The sequence below is a fragment of the Vulpes vulpes genome, chromosome 7 (genome assembly GCF_048418805.1).
Source record: "Vulpes vulpes isolate BD-2025 chromosome 7, VulVul3, whole genome shotgun sequence".
NCBI classification, from domain to species: domain Eukaryota; kingdom Metazoa; phylum Chordata; class Mammalia; order Carnivora; family Canidae; genus Vulpes; species Vulpes vulpes.
The window spans coordinates 117,704,424-117,715,193 of NC_132786.1; the positions used below are offsets into that span (position 1 = coordinate 117,704,424).

The following is a 10,770-nucleotide window of genomic DNA, read 5'->3' on the forward strand; positions in this document are numbered from 1 at the left end:
TCTTCAGCATATTAGCCAGAGCAATATTGTTAAAAAATGAGCCAGATCATGTATCTTCCCCAATGGCTTCCCATCTCATTCAGAGAAGAAACCAAAGTCATCATGATACCAGGCCCTATGTGAATGGCACCCCTTCCTCTTACTTTTCTGTATGTGTTCCCATTCTTCCCCCTTGCTTCGTCCACTTCAGCCAGGTTGGCCTCTTTGCTGTTTCTCAATCAGGCAAAACACTTTCCTGCTTGAAATATATGTGCTCATTGTTCCTCTTGTTTAGAAAACTCTTTTCCGGATTTATACATGTATATTCACCATTTCTTTCATATCTTTAATCAAATATTACATTCTTGGAGGGATCTTCTCTGTTATTGTTTATAAAATAACAACCCTCATTCCTTCCACACAATCTTCTGCCCATCTACTTTATATTCTGTATTTATTATCATTATTGAACATAGTCTAATTTTATTTACTTATTCTCTATCTCTCCACTAAAATAAGAAGAGTGGGGCATGAGTACAGAGAATATTTCTGCTTTGTTTACTGCTAGGTCCCCAGCTTCTAAAATGATAGTATTTAGTAAGAGCTCAAAAACTACTTTTTGAATGACTGAATGAATGTAAGGGTAAAAGAGACCAACCGTGTCCCTACCCCCAAGAAACTTCCTATCTGGGGAATTAATAGCTAATAAACAAGTGATTATAGTGAAAAAGTACATCATCAGATGTATTGGAAGATTGGGCAGGTCTAGAGACACATTGCTGTACTAGTCCATTTAGAGCAGAATAAGTCTCAGTCATATTTTATGAAACTGATGCAATATTTTAAAAAATTGACTTTGAATATTCTGAAATGGGATGTGCCTTCTCCAGTTGATTCCCCACTCCTGATTATATTATATTTCACAGAATTTATATATTAAATGTACCTGCTTGGAGTCTGTAGGTGTACAAGTCAGCAAACTCTGATTTAGAAGATTCCAAGGATTTGGAGATTCTCTGAAATGTTGGGAAGGGTGTATGTTGGACCTGAAGTCTTATAAGCATTAAGGTGAATCAGAATAATTGATCTTAAATATTAATGCTATTTTTATGGTTTCAGAATATACTGGGTAAAGTGTCATATCTTGGATTTTAATGAAAGAGTAATTTTTAAAAATGAATGTGTGTCTGACTGCTGTATTTTTAGGAGATAGATATGTGAATCAAAATGGCAACACCATATACTATTCTGAAAACGTTAGTTTTTAAATAGACATATTTGAAATGGGCTTTTATTTTCTTCTCTGCTCATTTTTGGGGATTAGTTGTGTGGAAGTGGAGGTTAGCACAGTTTATGATATAACAAACACCAGTGCTATAGTGCTCACCTTCATCAGACCCTGGCCTGGTCATATGTTCAACTAACTTATTCGTGAATAGTGAGGTAGCATGACCTAGAATTTAGGGGTACGGACTCGAGTTAGGCTCCTGGGGTTTGAATTCAGGCTTTCCCAGTTACCAGCTGGGTAACTATGAAAAGTTACTAAACTCTCTGTGTCTTAGTTCCCTCCTTTGCAAAATGGGAATGATAATAGTACCTACTTGGTAGGGTTGTTATGAAGATTAGATAATCTAATTTATATAAAGCACTTATAATAGTGTTTGACATTTAATAATTTCAGAATAAATGTTTGCCACTCTTACTATTCTTAAAATAATTATTATAGAGTATCCAAGAAAATCTTAGAAGATGTTAAACTTTTCTGGACACAAGATTTGTTATACTGGTCACTCATGTTGCTCTCAGGCAGAAAGTAAAACATAAAATAATAATCTTACAGTTAACAAAAACATTATTAAGGTTGATATCATTTAACATAACAATGTGGCTGTCAATTTATGGAATTTGAAAAAGAAACAGGACTTTTTTAAGATGCTAAAGGAAGAACTTTGGTAAATTTGCTTAAGATCTTACAATTGGCTGCATTTATTTATGTATTTATTTATGTATTTATTTATAAAGATTTTACTTATTTATTCATGAGAGACAGAGAGAAGGAGAAAGGCAGAGACATAGGCAGAAGGAGAAGCAGGCTCCCTCCTGAGAGCCTGATGCAGGACTCAATCCCAGGACCTGGGGGAGGGGAGGGGGGGCGGGGGAGGGGGGATCATGACCTGAGTTGAAAGCAGATGCTTAACCGCTGAGCCACCCAGGCGCCCCAGTTGGCTGCTTTTAGACAAAAGTATCTAGTGGCCTAAAATAAAATACTTCACAAATGCAATTTTGTTATAATCTTAAAAGTAGGATTCTACAAATCAGTACTACCTTTGTGTATAAATTCCTCAAGCATACTTCATAAGGATAAAGTTGCTGAGATCTTTTGTGTCCCACTTAGTCTTTGGTAACATCAAATTGGGTGATGAAGCTTTTGGCTCTGGCTCCCCTCATAGAGTATATAACATTTTATTCCATACCTCAAGAACAATGAAACAGCGGGTCTTCAGGAGTTCAGCAGGGCCAGTTGCTGGAGGGAAATTCTAAATTTCTCTTCCGCTCTTGAGGACATAGCAGCCTGTGGAGAATGTGAACAAAGCAGCTGACTATTTCCAGGATTGGAAAATGGAAATTAACCCTGTCATCTAATTTTGTTTACATTTGCCGGTCTTTCCCTTTCCCTTTCCCTTTCCCTTTTCCTTTTCCTTTTCCTTTTCCTTTTCCTTTTCCTTTTCCTTTTCCTTTCCTTTCCTTTCCTTTCCTTTCCTTTCCTTTCCTTTCCTTTCCTTTCCTTTCCTTTCCTTTCCTTTCCTTCTTTTCCCTTCTTTTCTTCTTTTCTTCTTTTCTTCTTGTCTAGATCCACTGAAAACAGATTTGGGGACCTGCTAGGAAGGAGTGGCTATCTCCGAAGCCTGGATCATAGTACATCAGTCAGAATGAGAGGGGAGGTGTATTATTGCCTCTTCAGAGACAACAATTCATTTATGTATCTCTTGCCAACATTTAAACTTTTAGAAGCAAGTATTTCCAAGCATATTTTTTTGGTATTTTAAAGCATTCAAACAATTAGCTAAAGTTTTCTTTTCTTTCTTTCTTTTTTTAAACAGCTCTTCTGCAGTGTGGTATGTTTTGCATTTTTTACTTAAGATGAAGACTAACCAGTATAATATACCTATGTGAGCAAATGAACAATGAATTATGTAGTTGAGGAGCATAGTTACACTAACACCTTAGGAAACATTTACTGTGTGCCGGGCCCTTTACCTCCATATTCTCAGGGAATCTATACTGCAACTGGATAACGTAGGTACTACTCTAAACTATGTAATAATAATCAAGGAAACTGAGGCTTGAATATGTTTATTGTTTGAAATATGCAACTAGAAAATACCCTGTCAAGATTTGAACTCCAATCCTTTTGATTTCTAGAGATTTCTTCAAAAACACTTGTTTCGGGGATCCCTGGGTGGCTCAGCAGTTTAGCGCCTGCCTTTGGCCCAGGGCGTGATCCTAGAGTCCCGGGATCGAGTCCCACATTGGGCTCCCAGCATGGAGCCTGCTTCTCCCTCCTCCTGTGTCTCTGCCTCTCTCTCTCTCTATGTCTATCATGAATAAATATATAAATAAATCTTTAAAAAAAAACCACTTGTTTCTCAGTAAAAATACCAAGATAAATGCAGGTCAAGAAATGAATACCATACCCCAAATTGGTTAGGATTGAAAAAAGATATCTGCAATGTAATGAAGGAAATGAATTCTTAATTAGGTTAAAGTAAATGTTAAGGTTCAAAGGACAGATGTTTCCTGTAGATTTCTGTACAACAGAGATTTGTTTGTATGAAAGTGTATAGCTCAATTCTGTAGGAAAGCTTAAAATATTAGAAGAAAGGAAAAATAATGGGGATTTAAAGACTGTTATTATTTGTACATTTATTCCTATATGGAAATGGATTCTAATCACACAATTTTAAGTTAATGGGTTGTTCATTTTTTCATTCTCATGGTAAAATATAGCCCAGCATTTATAAATAAATTAGTGCTTTACTTATATAGGATACTGCTATTTCAGGATGTTTTCAGATGTTCTTTTCTCTCTATTTTCCTTCCTGCCTGTTTGCTGTTGTCTCTTTACCCCTCTTCCCTCCATGGAAGTTTGTGGCAGTGTTCTCAGTCAACTTGTAGTGATCAGGTTGAGAGATGGCATAAAACTCCCCCAAAGTGCAAAAGGAACAACAACCCATTCACAGGTAAAATCTCTATTTTTTTTAAGTTTTATTTAAATTCAGTTTGCCAACATAAAATATAACACCCAGTGCTCCTCTCATCGTGTGCTCTCTCTTTGCTTTGATTCTCACTCAGAGCTTGGCATCTTAGGCTAGAGACTTTACATGTATTCACCAGTGCAGAGACATAGAACCTGAGGATTGTGGCCAGTACTTTTCAGTGTGTAGTTTCAGCTTCTTACGAAATGAACAACATTTTTTCTTTCTCTGCTGGTAGAGGAGAAGAAAAGAATGGTTATCATGTTTAAAAAAGTTTAAAGTAATAGCATTACTTTTTCATCATTTGTAAAAATGAAACAATGCATATGGGCCTGTTCCTCCTCTCTCATGCCACAGTCTCATTCTTCAAATGGAGTCTGCCTTAATAGTCTACAAATATCCTTCTAGACTTCTAAGCATACATAAGTACAAGCTTGTTAGTTTCTTTTTATCACAAAAATGGAATCATACTGTACATCATTTGCAACCAGTTTTCTGTTTACTCAAAGCTATGTGAGCTCATTCTTTAAAGTGACTCCATAGTATTATATGTGCAAAATTTATTTTGTCATCTCTTTTTTTTATCATAATTAAGACTGTTTCTAGTTTTGCATTAGAAACAAAGCTTAAATGAACATCTTCCTACTCTGAGAGCTGGTGTAAATATTTCTAAGTGTAGATCTCTCAGAGTTCAATTACTGAGTGAAAGGTACATGCATTTAACATTTTTATAAATACTGCCAAAATCCCTTCCTGATACATTATCTTAATTGCTTGCTGCCAGAATAGTATATAAGAGTCTCCTGTTTTTGCCACATTCTCACCATCTGTACATTATCAGTCTTGAAAAATGTCAGTACAATGGGTGTAGCATGGCATCTTAATATTTAAATTTATATCTCTTTTACTATTAATGAGGCTGAATATCTTCTGGGGATTATTGGTTTTTATCTTTTTTTCATGTGTATTTTGGGCTATATCTTCTTCTTAGGTATATACAAAAACAAATGTATATATCAGTTAAATATGTAAGTTTTTTCCTCCTAATCTGTCATTTGAAGAATTAACAACTTTTGTTTTTTCCCATCCATTCTCCCATAAGCATGTTGCTAAGTAGTAAAATAACAAAATATTAAGCAGCAGGACTAAAAAGGAGGAGAAAAAAGCTATAAAGATATTCTCTATGTTGTACAACAAAGTTTTGAATAAGCAAATTGATTGTGTCTATCTGACACCAGACTAGCTGGTCAGCTTGGTTAATTTACTAAAATATGAGATAATACAAAATATCAAACGTATTTCATACAAAATATGAAACAATTGTTTCATGAAATTCTTTACTTAACTAGAATGAAAACTCCTGAAGTTAGGGGCACTGTCCCTCTCCTCTCTATATTACTGGTGCTTAGCAGAGTGCCTCTTTCCTAGCTGACCCTCAGTAATGATTGATGAATAAATGGAATAAAAGAAACCCAGGTAAACCAGCTGTCTCCTATAAAAAAAACATAGCACCTCATTCTTTCAATGACTTTTAAACATTGGTAGTTGATATCATACGCATATAGACAATATGATGTTTTAAGCCTATGATAATTCTTTGGTAGATGCATTTTTACCATTTTTTGCCAGTTTTAAATAAGATTTTTTCCCTATGACTTATAATATATATCTGTAAGTCATTTTAATTTTATCTGACTACTTTGTTACCAGGTACTCATGCTAATCCTAGTAATTGTCATTTAGAATCATTACATTTTAGGGGTGCCTGGGTGGTTCAGTTGGTTAAGTGTCTGCCTTTGGCTTGATTCATGATCCCAGGGTAGAATCAGCCCTGTTCCACCTCCCTGCTCAGCAAGGAGTCCGCTTTTCTCTCTCCCTCTGCCCCTACCCCAATCATGCACATTTTCTCTCTCTCCCCCTCCCTGCCTCCCTCCCTCTTTCTCTCTCTCTCACACACATAAATAAATAAATAAATAAATAAATAAGTAAATAAGTAAATAAATAAAATCTAACAAAAAATAAAACCATTACATTTTAAATGCAAGCATCCATATGGAATTCAAAGTAACTTATTACCAAGTGGACAGAACTCTTTTATTGACCTATTTTATTCTTCTGAGAAAACCACTGGCATAGAGAAATGAGCATTCACATGCCTGTGAGGCATCATGAAGGTGTTATCACACTAGACAAATCCTCCATTTTCCTTAGAAAGAAAGTAATTTTGTTATTCCAGGGTCCACTTTTAGTTTCTTACACCTCATGATTCATGACATAACCTCAAAGGACATTAGTGACAGTCCTTGAACCTCTAAATTATAGGTTGACCACTCTTGCTTCTCCTTTAGAAAGGGCAGTAGCAAAAGGCTACTTGATTGATGAAAATTTAGAAAAATTCCTGGTAACATTAACCACTTCAAAATAAAGTCAGGTAGTCAGGACTGTGCTGTTATTCCTATGGCATTTAGCTTAGGTTGTAAATGCCTGAATGTGTCATTCTGTTCATCCAGAAATGTTTACTGAGCATCTACTATATGCCAGATGGTGGGTTAGGTCCTGGGGATCAAAGGCAATTAAAACAAAACGTTGCTTTCCAGGATCTCATGGTTTAAAGCCATAGTTGCTTTATTGTTTTCATTAATGGTAAATAACATATTCAAATCAATTCCAAGAATAGATGTAGATGCAGATTAGGGTATAGTCAGTTATTGCTCATCCACTGCAACAGGATGGTGCTGTATAGGAAGGACAGAAATCTGAAATTAGATCCAGCAATTGGAGTGGAGCATGTGTTTGGGGTACAAAAAGAGTTGCAGGTGCTGGGAGGAAATCCAGCCTATGAGGCAAAAATGATATCTGAAATCTCTGGCAATAAGTAGACAAATGTCTGTTTCTGAAGAGTCTAACACAATGATCAGTGAGAATGTGCAGTGAGAGATAATTCAAGATCAATAATCTTACATGTACAGGCAGGTAGGCAGTTGGCATCCAAGAAGTTTGCCAGCAAATCTTGAAGTGAGCAAGGCATGGGTTGTAGGGGAAAGTTTAATCTTGGTCAGGTGGAAAGGGAAAAGAGCAGAAAGAGTTGGCATATTTCTAGTTCTAAGAATATTTTTAAGGTAGATAGTGAGTCATAATAGAATAAGGCAGAAAACTGGTTAGGCAAACTGGGGCAAACACACCTCTAGGGGGAACCTATGGCTCCTTTCTATTCTTGTACCTTCCGCATGTCCCCAAACTGTGTGCATATTTCCCCCTTAAGGAGGAAAGCTGTTAGGGATAGAACAAGTTTAAGGGCCCTCATCAGATCATAGTACTAGAAAGTAGAACTTTCAAAAGGATTAAAAACAGAACACAGATGGGCATGGATTCTCTTGTTTTTTTTCTTTCCAGAAATAATTAAGCATGAGTTTGTTCAAATTATCTATGGCCATTTATTTTTCTCTTTTCAGATGCTGTTCTTCTCCCACAGATCTGGAAGTAACTCCTTTTTGGAAACTGCACTCTCAGTTCCTTTTCTAACACCTGCCCCATCAGCCATGGAGAGGCACCGTGGAGAATGCTTTCTAACTCTCCCTTGTTCCTTTACATCTATGCATGGGGTATAGACTCTGAACTCTGGATTGGCATTTTTTCTCTTTGGAGGAACATGGGGTCAAACAGTGTGAGGAAGCAGCTTTTTCTCAAATTTGGCTCAACATGCTTTAGGTCATTTTGGCTTAAGAGAACAGGCTCACTCACAGGGTCCAGTCTAAATCTCTGTGTTCTTCATTAAATTCTGCCCCAGAGCCTTTGTATTTACTGTTTTCCCTGTGTGTGACATTTCTATCTATCAGATATGCACACAGGTCATACCTACACTTTCTTTATGTCTCTGTCCAAATGTCGCCTTTTCAGAGACCCCATCTCTGATTATGCTATATAAAATAACACTCACTCTACCTTGCGGCACTCCTACATTCCTTACAGAATTTTAGTTTTCTTCATACCACACGTCATCACTTGATGTATTAGGAGCCTCCTGATCTGAATATCTGATCTGAACATCTGTTTTATTCATTAGAACAGAGCTTGATACATAGCAGGTGTTTAATAAATACATGTTGAATGAATGAAAAAGTTTATATATTAGTAAAGAATTCATAAATGTCTGTTTACAATAGGACCTACTCTCCTGGGCCTCTGGATCCTGTATGCCACAGAAGGTAGAAGTTAAGATGATGGATTCTGGAGCCTGGCCATCTGGGCTTGGTTTTCAGCTGCACCATTTACCAGTTTGATCAACCAGTTACTTATTTTTCTGTATCGACGTTTCTTATTTGTGAAATAAATCCTTATTTTAATATAAGGATAATATTAGTAGTTGAGGGTTAAATTATATACATATAGTAAATGATACATGCAAAACACAATAGTACATCATATGTAGAAAAAGTGCTTACTAATTTTTAGCTGTTATTATCATAATATCTAGCTATCTACTTGATTTATTGGATTGTCAAATGGGCATTTCATACTTGGTATGTCCAAAACAGAACTCTTGATTTTTTCCCCCCGATACTTGTCTCCTCTCTAATCTTCACCATCTCAGTAAATGACACACTACCCATTGTTCACAAAATTTGATGAATCCTCTTTGATTTCTCCCTTACCTGACCTACCATATCCAATCCATTGGCAAATTGGTAAAGATTTTACCTTCAAAATATGTCTGTATCTCTGCAGCTCCATTACTATCACCCTAATCCAAGATGCCATGCTCTCCCCCTTTAACTTATCAGCACTCCGACCTTTTTCTTTTTCTCCTCCTGCACCTTTCTAATCCGTTATCATTTAGAAGTCACAGTAATTTTTGAAGAGACTTCCCTGTTCATGTCTTTCAGTGACTTCTTATTGTAGAAAAAAATAACTTGTAGAAAAAAAAAAAGTTTTTTTCTACTGCTTGTAGAAAAAAAAGCCAACTCTTTTTTTGTTGTTGTTGTTGAAAAAAGCCAACTCTTTACAGTGACTGGCAAGGCCCTGACTGATGTCAAACCTACCTCATTCTCCAACATCGTTTTGTCCCTCCCATTGTTCTAAGTGCTTTATCCAGACTGGCTGCCTTTTCTCTTTCTTGAAACTATTTTCTACCTTTTATTGACTGAGAGCTTCTGCACTGATTATTCTTTTAATCTGGAATGCTGTTCCTTGAATTCTTTTTTTTTAATTTTTATTTATTTATGATAGTCACACAGAGAGAGAGAGAGAGGCAGAGACATAGGCAGAGGGAGAAGCAGGCTCCATGCACTGGGAGCCCGACGTGGGATTCAATCCCGGGTCTCCAGGATCGCGCCCTGGGCCAAAGGCAGGCGCCAAACCGCTGCGCCACCCAGGGATCCCTGTTCCTTGAATTCTTGAATGGTTGTTTCTTTTCATTCATTCTACAGGTCTAAGAGAAAATGTTACTTGTCTCTTTGCAGAGAACTCATCATATTCTTGCTAAAATTTGAAGATTAAATGTGTATGAGTAAATGATATTTTAACTTAAGTACCCTGTTTTATTGAATCATTCTTATCCGTGCCTTTCAAGCCATATTTGTTTTCTCTAGACAACCTATTCTGACAATAAACTATTATATTGACCCTCTTAGGTAAAAATGATAAAGTTAGGACTACTTTGCTTGCACTGGGTGGGAGTGAGGAGTGAGGAAACAGATTCCCATCTGCTCATCTGTTTTGTAGCTCCCTAGGGTAATACTGACTTAGAACCCCAGTTTGAAAGCCAACAGTCTGCATAATCTATACATAGGTGATTTTTGAATAGAAATATGACAACATAAGACCAAAGTATCTGGACAATGTAATGAAGTCGCTAGAATAAGAGTTTCTTATTACATTGTCTTATAATTTTATTTTCATGCGTTTGTTCCTACAACTACTTTTTTTCTTCTTTTAAGGTCAGCAATCTGTATCTTTGGATTTTTAGCACCTAACACCTGGCCTTGCACACACAAGGCACTCAGCAAATTATTGACTAATGGCAGTGTATAGATGAAAATGGACAACGGTGAATTGTGTAACTTTGGCTTTATGCTCTTTTGTGGCCTTTACAAAAGCTTTATGTCATAACCTCATTTCACATTTTGTGCCAGTAATCTATTCATGCATGGTATGCTTATGACATGCCTACTGAGTACCTAGAGGAGCTCGGTGCCTTCCTATGGTCATGAGTTTTTTGTTTGTTTTTTACGTAATTACAAAAACCCTTGAAAGTAGCTATTACCCTCATTTTTATATGTAAAGAAAGTGAGGTTCATAGAGGCTAATTAATTAGCACCTTTTTTTTCAAAATTTTTTATTTATTTATGATAGTTACAGAGAGAGAAAGAGAGAGGCAGAGACACAGGCAGAGGGAGAAGCAGGCTCCATGCACTGGGAGCCCGATGTGGGATTCGATCCCGGAGACCCAGGATCGCGCCCCGGGCCAAAGGCAGGCGCCAAACCGCTGCGCCACCCAGGGATCCCTAATTAGCACCTTTTAAAATGGAAAGGATAG

General features: G+C 36.7%; 1 long non-coding RNA gene across 1 annotated transcript; it reads left to right on the forward strand.

Annotated features, from left to right (window-relative positions):
* The first annotated feature begins 4,125 nt into the window (after window positions 1-4,125).
* Window positions 4,126-9,762, forward strand: LOC140599750 (uncharacterized). The gene is made up of 2 exons (XR_012002762.1): window positions 4,126-4,220; window positions 7,688-9,762. It is a non-coding gene; the product is annotated as an uncharacterized lncRNA (long non-coding RNA).
* The last annotated feature ends 1,008 nt before the right edge of the window (window positions 9,763-10,770 follow it).